Source organism: Myxocyprinus asiaticus, chromosome 2, assembly GCF_019703515.2.
Source record: "Myxocyprinus asiaticus isolate MX2 ecotype Aquarium Trade chromosome 2, UBuf_Myxa_2, whole genome shotgun sequence".
NCBI lineage: Eukaryota > Metazoa > Chordata > Actinopteri > Cypriniformes > Catostomidae > Myxocyprinus > Myxocyprinus asiaticus.
Window position 1 is genome coordinate 20,730,965 of NC_059345.1, and position 11,664 is coordinate 20,742,628.

An 11,664-nucleotide genomic window follows, 5' to 3' on the forward strand; every position below is an offset into this window, starting at 1 on the left:
TTGTGAATTTCTGTCTATTTGAGTTGCTGCATGGAATCAATAAAAATTGTTAATAACAAAAAAAAAAAAGAAACTGTTGCATCACACATTTCTTTGCCTAATTGTCCATTGTGGACAGGCCCGGTTCCAGATCAAAATTAATGAGGGTGCTTCTGAAAATAGAGGGGGTGCTCTGTATAAAGTGGAGATGTATCATAATTACACATTTTAATAGATTAACGTCTATTGTTTATCAGTGTTTCAGTGGAACCGCTGTTCTCTGCTTGAACGACTTCAGGCAGTTTGGCACCGACCACGCACGCTCGCTCGTGTAGGAGTCTAACTCCTTGCCGAGAAAAGAGATGCTCTGAACCGGGGAGAGATTGCTCTTTTCCCAGTTGCTGGCTGAGGTGCCTGAGCACGAGGTCCCTGTGCACGTACAGCAACTCTCGAGAGTGAGCTAGAATCAGCCAGTCATCGAGGTAGTTGAGTATGTGGACGCCCACTTCCCTTAACGGGGCAAGAGCTGCCTCTGCGACTTTTGTGAAGATGTGAGGGGACAGGGACAGGCCAAAGGGGAGGACCTTGTACTGATACGCCTGGCCGTCAAAAGCAAACCGTAGGAAGGGTCTGTGAAAGTACGCGTCCTTCAGGTCTACCGCCGCGAACCAATCTTGATGCCGGACACATGCCAAAATGTGCTTTGGCGTCAGCATCTTGAACGGGAGTCTGAGCAAGGCCCGGTTCAGAACTTGCAGGTCCAAGATTGGCTGCAACCCACCGCCTTTCATCGGTACGATGAAGTAAGGCTGTAAAACCCTTTCCTCATCTCGGCTGGAGGGACAGGCTCTATCGCACCCTGCTGATCTGGGAGATGGGGGTGTTGAGAAAGCGAACCTTGTCCGTGTCCCTCATCTCGACCAGATTCAGCCACAGGTGGCGTTCCTGGACCACGAGGGTGGACATCGCCCACCCGAGTGCTCGCGGCATGATCTTTGTCACCTGGAGGGATCAGGACTACCCATGTGCAGTTCCTCTAGTGCCTTGGCCTGGTGTACTTGCAGGAGGGCCATGGCATGCAGGGCAGAGGCAGCCTGACCAGCGGTGCTGGAGGCTTTGGCCGTCAGAGACAATGTTGTCCAACAAGCCTTGGAAGGGAGTGCCGGGCGATCTCGCCAGGTGGCTGCACTTTGCTGGCACAGGTGCGCCGCAACCGCCTTATCCACCTGAGGGACCTCCGTATACCCGTGAGCCACCCCACCATCGAGGGTAGTGAGAGCGGACGAGCTGGGAGGTCGGTTTTGGGCAGAAAAAGGTGCCCTCCACAACCTCGTCAGCTCGTCATGCACTTCTGGGAAGAAGGGGGGGGGGCGTGGCTGTGAGCGGCACCCCGAACCCAGGAACCAGTCATCTAGCTACGAGGGCTCAGGGCAGGGTGGAAGGTTGCACTCCAACCCGACACGTGCGCCGGCCTGGGCAAGCATGGCGGTCATCTCGCCATCAGCCTCAGACTGGGCGGGCCGACCTGAAGGTGGCAGCCCAGTCGAGTCTGACATCGCCAGTATGCTCTCCGATGCAGTGATCCAGCACTCATCCCGCTCCGGAGCTCCGAAAGGGACACTAAGCTGGCCCTGGGGCGAGCTGTTCTCCTCTTGGAACTCGCCGGGGGTAAACGAGCGTGCTGGGGAAAGGGAGGTCCGCGGGAATTTAGGCCCATTGAAGCCCCCAAATCGCTTCCAGTGCCAGCCGGGCTGGCCTCGTACCCAGAGGTAAAAGGCGAGTCGCAGGGGGGCGGCTAGAGTGGCTTTCCCCCGGAAGAAGGAAAGCCGTGACCGCAACATTGCCATGGTCATATTCTTGCAATGAGAACATGAACCATCCACGAACGCTGTCTCAGTGTGATCGCTGCCCAGACACATGAGGCAGCGCCCGTGGCCGTTGGAAGCGGAGAGATAGCGACTGCATTCAGGAATCACACAAAGACGGAAAGGCATCTTTATAAAGACGCGTCTTTAAAAAGACGTTCAATGTTCTAATAGAGAAAATATACTCTTTAGCAGGAATACACACTCTTTTAGCGCTGTCGAAGCACCCAGGGGCGAAATCTGCACTCGTCCTGCAGAAGGAGAGAAAGCCGCTGGAAATGCGCCATATATCCAACAGCATACGCTTCTTAGGAGGTGAATGGAACAGCAGTAGTATTCAGCTCGCTGATAGTTCAACCGCTCGGCTCCGAAGAAAAAATCTGAATGAGTGGTTGCGAGCCAGCTCCTTTTATACCCATATGTCCGGGGGAGTGGCATGCAAATTCCACTCATAAATTCTCACTGGCCTTTTCTCAAAGATCTGAGGTGTTTGGGGCTCCCAAGGGCGACCCCTAGTGTCACTACATCGACACAACGTCGAGTGAGTGACAGAAGGGGAAATCATGTTTAAATGCTACTTAAACAATGTAAAGAAAAGTTAGTTTTGTACAAAACATTTATTGGTTCTGGGTTTCCCCCCCCTCCCCCCATGATCTGTTGCTGAAAATTACAGCAAAATTCTGTGCCTGCAGATTAGGACATACTGATTTACAAAAGCATACACATTTATAAGTTTTGATGCAGCAATTTGTGCATCCACAAAATGCAAGGATTTTTGTGTGTTTGCTGGTATTCAAGAAAACCTGCTTGCCAATTTACAGTATTAGTCTTACATATTCAGTTGAGCAGGGGTGTGCAATTATTTTGGTACTGGGGCCACATCAGCCATTAAGTAAAACATGGAACAGAGAAGATAAAAAGTTCTGCATAGTTGTATCTTTAAGCCCAGACATGCACTCAATGAATGATGCACAATTGTCTGAAGTGTATACTGATGGGACCATTCTGCGATTGCTTGAAGTTTTGCTGCTATACTTTCTATCATGTGGTAGTAAAACTGAATAAAGGCTGAATAAAATTATTAATCGATTATTTTACCATACTTCAGTGCAATGGTAATTTAGTATTCAGTTTAACACTCTATATCAGGAATCTGGTTTAAAAGTAAAATAAAATATTCGGGAAAGAGATTCTAAAAGCTTATTTTAAGGTTGGCTGCAAAGTGGACCCGTTTACTTGTTTTATTCTCAGAACATTATCAACCTGTTTACATGCTTATGGGTCATGATGTGGGTCTTGTCAATGTTTGGCACCCCATTCAGCACACCACCGAACAAAACAGGCTGCATGACACTGATAAATAATTACTGCCAGAGTAATATTCACATACAGGTGTGAGGGACTTCAGCATTTTACAAATAACACAAAGAATAAATATTTTCCTCTCTTACTAGGTTTTACTCGTGTGTCCCCTCTGTGCACTATTGAGTGCTAAGTTGTTGTTTTTTTTGTTTTTTTGCGGAGAGAAAGCGTGTGCACTTGCATGTATGGTTGCCAGATTGCATAAATTAAGTATGACATAAAGTGAAATATTTCCATCTCTGATAAATCTCTGATTGGGGTGTTGCATATATTATCTGGCAACACTGAGCATATTAAAAGCTTGTGGATGCGCAGTAGGTCCAAAAGCCAGATAAATGAAAGATCTAATAAAAAACGTTCATGATAAATCGACCCGCGGGCAGTAGTTTGCCCTGGTTTCTTTTTTTGTAGCCTTCTCTTGATCTATGCCTCAACACAATCCTGTGTCTGAGCTCTGCAGGCAGTTCCTTTGACCTCATGGCTTGGTTTTTACTCTGATATGCATTTTCAGCTGTGATACCTTATATAGACAGGTGTTTGCCTTTCCAAATCATGTCCAATAAATTGAATTTACCACAGGGGGACTCCAAAATTTAGAAACATCTCAAAGATGATCCAGAGAAAAAGGAATCCAGACTGGGGCAGAGGGACCGACCGGACCGACCAGACCAGGAACTAGGTTGAGGAACAGGATCGACAGGACACTAGAAAACACATTCAGGGCTGACTAGAAAACATCTAGGTTACTGTTGTAACCCTCGTTCCCTGATGGAGGGAACGAGATGTTGTGTCGATGTAGTGACACAAGGGGTCACCCTTGGGAGCCCCAAACACCTCTGATCTTTATGCCACTCCCCCAGACATGCGGGTATAAAAGGAGCTGGCTTGCAACCATTCATTCAGGTTTTGTGCTGATGAGCTGAGACAAGGTCCCTGCCATTTCAGCGGGTAGTTCAGTGTTGTGGCAGGAGGGACACAATGTCTCGTTCCCTCCATCAGGGATGTGGATGCCCACTTCCCTTAACGGGGCAAGGGCTGCCTCTGTGACCTTCATGAAGACACGAGTTGACAGGGACAGACCGAAGGGGAGGACCGTGTACTGGTATGCCTGACCCTCGTAGGAATGGTCTGTGATGAGGCAGGATCGAGACATGAAAGTACGTGTCTTTCAGGTCTACCGCCGCGAACCAATCTCTGTGCCGGACGCACGATAGGATGTGCTTCTGCGTGAGCATCCTGAACGAAAGCCTGTACAGGGTCTGATTCAGTGCCCGCAGGTCCAAGATTAGCCGCAACCCGCCGCCTTTCTTGGGCCTTTCTTGGGCACGATGAAGTAGGGGCTGTAAAAGCCACTCTTCATTTTGGCCGAAAGGACAGGCTCTATCGCGTCCTTCTGCAGAAGGTCCGCAACTTCCGCACATAGGGCAGCGGCACCCTCGTCACCTACTGAGGTGAAACGGATGCTGCTGAACCTGGGCGGGTGCCTGGTGAACTGAATCGCGTAGATGAGTTGAAGTCAAGAGCGTTAACCACACCTCAAAACTCCAGGCAAGGGGCGCCAAGGGAACGACCGCTGCTAATGTACCCGCGGAACGGGAGCGGCAGAGCGGGGCGGGAAGTGCTACATCGGGGGGGCCTCGTGTCCTGATCTCGCTGTACAGGGTGAGACGTTAAAGCACTTACCTTGCTCCGCGTACCCAACGTAGGACTGGTCAGCAATGGGAGGAAGCTGAGCATCCTCGTAGCCTGCCACAACCACCTGTGTGTGTGTGTGTGTCGCAGCCGGGTGCGCGGAGGCAGGAAGCCCACACCTGTGACGTGCTGGCTGCAAATGCTTGACGCATGGCTGTCATAAGAACGACAGCCGAAGGCATCGAGTGTATGACCCAGAGAGTGAGGAAAGCACTCTTTTTTTTAAAATGTGGGTACCACAGCCCTTTGGGCATGCGGCAAACTCAATAAAAAAGAAATCAAAGGTTCTCCCTCTGGCCCTCCACCGGGGGATGGATTGGTCTATCTACCACCTCCAAATGTGGCACGAGTCTCCTCACCTCTGGGTCGCCCGTCTCAGGGGCGCGTAGAAGCCTTCCTAGGGTTCTTGGTCATGGGCCGTGAGACGGGGTGTCAACTTCCTGCGGGGAGCTCCTCGCCGGGGCCGAGCCGCTGGCTTAGGCTGTGGTGGAGCCGATGTTGCTGCCACAGGAAGGTTACCGCGAAGGGCAGATGGGGTGCGCGATCTTGAACCATGGCTGGGCAAGATGTGCTGGATGGCCTCCATCTGCTGCTTTACCGTTGAAAACTGCTGTGCGAAGTCTTCGACGGTGTCGTTGAAACCTGGGAAATGGGGGCATCCAGGAAGCAAACCTTGTCGGCCTCCCTCATCTCGACCAGGTTGAGCCAAAGGTGGTGCTCCTGGACCACCAACGTGGACATCGCCTGTCCAAGAGCCCGTGCTGTGACCTTCATCGCCCGTAGGGTGAGGTCAGTCACCGAGCGCAGCTCCTACATTACTCCCGGGTCAGGACCACCCTCGTGCAGCTCTTTCAATGCCTTGGCCTGGTGGACCTGCAGGAGGGCCATGGCATGCAGAGCGGAGGCTGCCCGCCCCGTGGTGCTGTAAGCCTTCACCGTCAGAGACAACGTAGTCTTACAGGCCTTGGATGGGAGCCTAGGATGGTTCCGCCAGGTGGCGGCACTCTGCGGGTACAAGTGCATCGCATTTGCCTGCTCTACCTGGGGAACGTCCGTGTAGCCCCTGGCCGCCCCGCTGTCGAGGGTGGTGAGAACAGCAGAACTCGAAAGCCCAGTCCGGGCAGTGAAAGGTGCCCGCCACGACTTCGCGAGTTCTTCATGCACTTCCGGGAAGAAAGGCACGGGGCGGAGTGTGGCCGTTAGCGGCGCTCCGATCCCAGGAACCAATCATCAAGCCACGAGGGTTCAGGGCAGGATGGAGGGTTCCACTCAAGCCCAACGCACGTGGCAGCCTGGGCAAGCATGGCCGTCAGCTCAGCATCAGCCTCAGACTGGGCGACCACACCCGAAGGTGGAAGCCCAGCCGAGGCCTCCGCATCGGACTGAAGCAGCCTGCTCTCTGATGCTGCTATCGAATCTCATCCTCTCCCTGAGTGCCAAATGAGAGGTCGAACCCGCTCTGAGGCGGGCTGCCTGACTCAACCCGGAACTCAACCGGGCGCACGAGCATACTGGGGAATTGGAGGTCTGTGGGGATTCACAAGGCGGAGTGACTTCCATTCAAGTCCTCAAATTGCCCCCAGCGCTAACCGTCGCGGTCTTGTGCCCGTGGGCAGAAGAACCACGGCGGGGAGCGGCTGGAGTGGCTTTCGCTCTGAGGAAGGAAAGCCACGATCGCAACGTGGCCATGGTCATGCTCTCGCAGTGCGGGCATGAACCATCCACAAATGCTGTCTCAGCGTGTCCAGAGCCCAGATGCGTAAGGCAGCGATCGTGACCGTCAGAAACTGAGAGATAACGACCGCAATCAGGAACTGCACATAACCGGAAAGTCATCTTTAAAAAGATGCTTTCCGTCAGTGCCCACTCTTTTAGGGGATATAAACTCTTTTAAAGAAAATATATGCTCTTTTAGCACTCAACACGTGCTGCCGAAGCGCCCAGGGGCGTTCTCCGCACTTATCTGTGTGACAGGGGAGAAACCTCTGTGATGCGCCGTAGAGTCCAACAGCCGCGTGAGACAGTTGCTTTCTTACAGAGGCGAATGGATTGGCAGTGGAATACATCAACACCGCTCAGCTCCGAAGAGAAAATCTGAATGAGTGGTTGCAAGCCAGCTCCAAGTGAGCGCAACGCGTTTCTGCAGTCGCGAGAGACAGACGTGGATTAATGACGCGAGTGCATGCAGCCAAGATGACACAATCGCAATGCACCCACGTCAATAACAGACAGACAAGGAGAATGAATGTCCGGGTCCCAACACAGACTGGAACCAAACTACACAGGAAGTCAGGACCCAGACACCATAATGCAGACATGAAACACAACAGACAGAAGAGGAATATAACCGAAACCGTGCACTCACACAAAGACAGACATGGGCGGATAATGCCACGGTCCTGTCAGACCAACACCCAGACTGACAGAGTGACAGGACCGTGACAGTTTATACTAAAATAACTTACAATTAACCCTTGTTTGGTGTTCACTTTTTGGACCCTTTGGTACTGTTCGGGTCAAACTGACCCGGGACATTGTTGGGGTTTTAAAAGCAATACAGAAAAATTTTTTACATAAAAAACTCCTTAACATTTATTGTCTTTATCTCAATTCCAAAGAATATAGATAACATATATGATAAATGTTTGCAATTAATCTCTGCTAGATCACATTTAACAATGGAAGTGTCATTCGTTTTTTGTGATAAAGTTATAATTTATGTAAAAAATCCACTATAATAAAGACTTGGATATCTTCAGAAAAGAATGTCTTAGAGATTTATGGATTAGTGCCTTTGAGTCAGGTTAGTAAGCAGCCAATAAGAATCACTCTGTTTAATGGTTAACCACTCCCTAGCAACCATTTATAGCACCTAGCCACCACCCCCATTAACATCCATTCAAAAAGGCTGAGAGGGATATCTTCGGATCAGAATGTCCTAGAGACATGAGAGTTGGCTTGTTTAACTTGGGTGAGCAATCAGTCTTCAAGTATCATCATGGAAACTACTTAGCCACCCCCTAGCAACCATTTAGAGCACCCTAGCAACTAAACCCCATTGACTTCCATTCCAAATCGCTTAGATGTGTATCTCAGGATCAGAATGTCGTAGAGATTTCATTGTTGTCTTGTCAGACTCAAGACAGAAAGCAGCCTTCTTAGTATCAACCTGGCAACTGCCTAGCAACCACATTGGCTTACCCTAGCAACCAAATAGCAAAAAACATATCTCTGCTCCAGAAAATCGTAGAGACTTTGGGGTTGACTTATTTCACTCAGGATAGCAAGGAGCCTTGATAAGTATTATAGTAGATTTTTATATATAAAATGTAGAAAAATACTTATATAGAATAGCTTTGTGTGACTCAGGAGAGGGCATATGAGGACTAAAAGAGCTGATGTTACAAGAAATGCTCAGTGCATTAAGCTGTAGCAGAAATGTTGCAAGAAATACTCTTGTGTCCTCAGCTGTAAGCACTGAACAATGGTACTGAGTCATGAGAAAGCTCTGGGAAAGTTCAGCAAATTAAAAAGTAACACAACCAATAATCAAAGCAACTGAATGTATACTTTCATGATAAATTAATTGAATATGCTATTTTTGAATTAAAAGCCAGGTTCCCACCATTGAAACGAGGTTAGAGGCTCTGTGAAATAATGGTGGGAAACAGAATCCATTGGATACAAAAGATATTAAGATGGCGTAGGCATGAGGTAATGCTAGATAACAAACTGTACAAGAACTAAGGGTTTTGACAGAGAGAGTCAGATCTCAGCTGACATTCCGGGTTTGTTGGTATGTTCAATAAACTCTAACATTTGACACCTGGAACTCCCGACTTTGAGAGTTTTCTTACAGAGAGTGGAAGAAACGTCTTCCACGCTCCACAACAGTATCACCCTTGTAACTGCCTAGCAACCATGGAACAACTCCAATATCTCTGGACCAGAACATCCTACTGTCACGTGGGTGGCCTTTTTCAACTTGGGGCAGTTGGTGGGACATCGTGGTGAGAAAAAAAGCACCACTCTCATTTTCTTCAGGAAATGTACCTACCTAGTGAGTGAGTGAGTGTGTGTGTGTGTGTGTGTGTGTGTGTGTGCGTGTGTGTGTGTGTGTGCATGTTTCTGTGTGTCTGTCAGTGTGTCTCCATAGGTTCCCACACTACAGAGGGTAAAGAGAGTGGGAAAGTGGGATCAGACGGCTTCTCGGTGCTTGGATTGTAATAATGTAGCAGGTGTATGTGTATGTATGTCTCTCTCTCTATCTGTGTGTGTGTGTGTGTGTGTGCTCTCTCTCTCTATGTGTGAGTGAGTGAGTGTGTGTGTGTGCATGTTTCTGTGTGTCTGTCTGTGTGTCTCTGTGTGTATGCATGTCAATTTGACCCAAACATCGTATGAAGGACATGTGTGGGGGCATTGTCGCATGTGTACTCAATTAATTTTTTTTCTTTTACATGTTTTTCACAGAAAATAAGCCAAGGCCATGGAATTTCAGGTTGAAAAATTGTATCCTTTTATCATTTTTCTTTTAGTAAAAATTTGAAATGGGTCAATTAGACCCAAACACCACATAAGGGTTAAGACACACACACACACACTCAGATAAATTGGCCATGCGGACTGGTTTGAGTTAATTTGCTATGCAGCAGCTTTGTATTTTTAGTGACCTTGAAGCAGTGCTAGGAAAAGTTGCTCTTATTATTCCAAAGCACATTGGCTGCATATCACACATTATAATGGGGAGTAAATGGACCACTCATAGAAAAATCATAGTTTGTAGACCTTTGTTACAACTTGTGAGCAATATAGCAATGTTTTTAAGACTGAAATATTTTTAGCAATGTTATATTCCTTTACATATCATAGCAATGTTTTTTCAAACTGCTTTTAAATTCATGTTTTTAGGCATGACTGTGTGTAATTTAAAGTTGAGTGCATACGTTTGCACACCCCTCGCAGAATCTGCAAGATTATTTCTTAAAAAAAAAAAGGGATCATTAAAAAAATGCATTTTTTTTAAATTTAATACTGCCCCGATGCAGCTGTTTGACAACAGATATTTACATGTATTCAAAATAATAACTGAATCTACACAAGTGATCCCCTTCAAATGTTTACATCCCCTTGGTTCTAAATATGGTGTGTTGCTTCCTCAATGATCAATGACTATTTGTTTTTCCCCTTTTTCTCCCAATTTGGAATGCCCAATTGCTTTTAAGTACTTGTGGTGGTGTAGTGATTTGCCTCAGTCTGGGTGGTGGAGGACGAATCCCAGTTGGCTCTGCAATTGTCAACCTGCACATCTTATCATGTGGCTTGTTGAGCGTGTTGCCATGGAGACATAGCACATGTGGAGGCTTCACGCCACCCACCATGGCAACCACCCTCAACTCACCACATGCCCCACTGAGAACTAACCACATTATAGTGATCACAAGGAGTTTACCCCATGTGACTCTACCCTCCCTAGCAACCGGCCAATTTGGTTGCTTAGGAGTCAAAAGGAGTCACTCACCACACCCTGGGAGTTGAACTAGCAAGCAAGTGAACCCCAGGGGTGGTAGCTAGCATCTTTACCATTAAGCTACCCACGCCCCCTTTGATTAATGACTAATAGTGTATGCATATACACATGCCCTCAGCCATGTAGAGCATGAATTTTCAAAGTGTAGGACTTTCCCAAATGGAACACAAATGTTTTTCTACTTCACTGAAGCACTCACTATTTTTTTAGCTGATAGAAGTGACTTTTCAAAAAAAAGGAAAGCAAACTCAGTTCAACAGTCATATCTTAAATAATGAACATATTAATACAGCGATGGGTGATTGCAAAGCATACAGCTAACATTTGTACGGTCTGTATTCACAGAAGTTTCACTAGTTGCCACATTTAACATTAATTACAGTTGTTTTGTCAGGCTAGCCTCATGGCCAGGTGTCTGCCCCTTCCGCTACAGGTATAGGGCGACTGTTGAGTGCATGAAGTGTCCAAAATTCCACACTCTGTTATTTAAGTGGAAGAAGTGCATCATCTGGGTACTGCATTTTCAGTGTAAACATTCAACTCGCACTACTTACACAACAAAAATGGCATAGACAATTGCAGAAGTGTGCGATATGGGATGCACCCCCTGCTTTGTCCTGAGCAATGAAGCTGCCCACTGTTTTCTGCACGTCTTTGGTTTTCAAGAATCTTTGACACATTTGACTTCTTCCCAACAATGGCTAAATGATGTTGACATTCAGCTTTTGAGTAAGAACAATTTAGGGTCTCAAATAAAACTTTTACACAAGGTCCAAGTAGGGAACACACTATGAACCAAGGGGATGTAAACTTTTGAGCAGTATGATTTGCGTAAAATGTTGTCATTTTGTCATGTGGAATATTTGTACGGGGCTCTCCATGTAGAATAAAACAGCTTTTATAAGGTTACTGATATGACTGGAGTCTTCAATTTAATGTGAGTGATCATGATTTCCTACATAAAGTATTTTGCAAAATTACAATTCATGTCTTTAGGAGTTAAACATTTTTAATGAGTAAAAAATGACCCCAGAGGACCCCATAAAACACTTTGTTTTTCTTATTCGGGCAAATAGATTTGTTTAAAAAAAAAAAAAATTCAAAGTTGGCTCACATTGACTGATCCATTCACAATGGAGATTAAATTGTTATAGAATACTTGTGATGTCAAATGCCAAATGTGTTAGAAATGAGCAGAAAATGGTTAACACTTTTCTGAAATGAAGTTGACAAATTTTA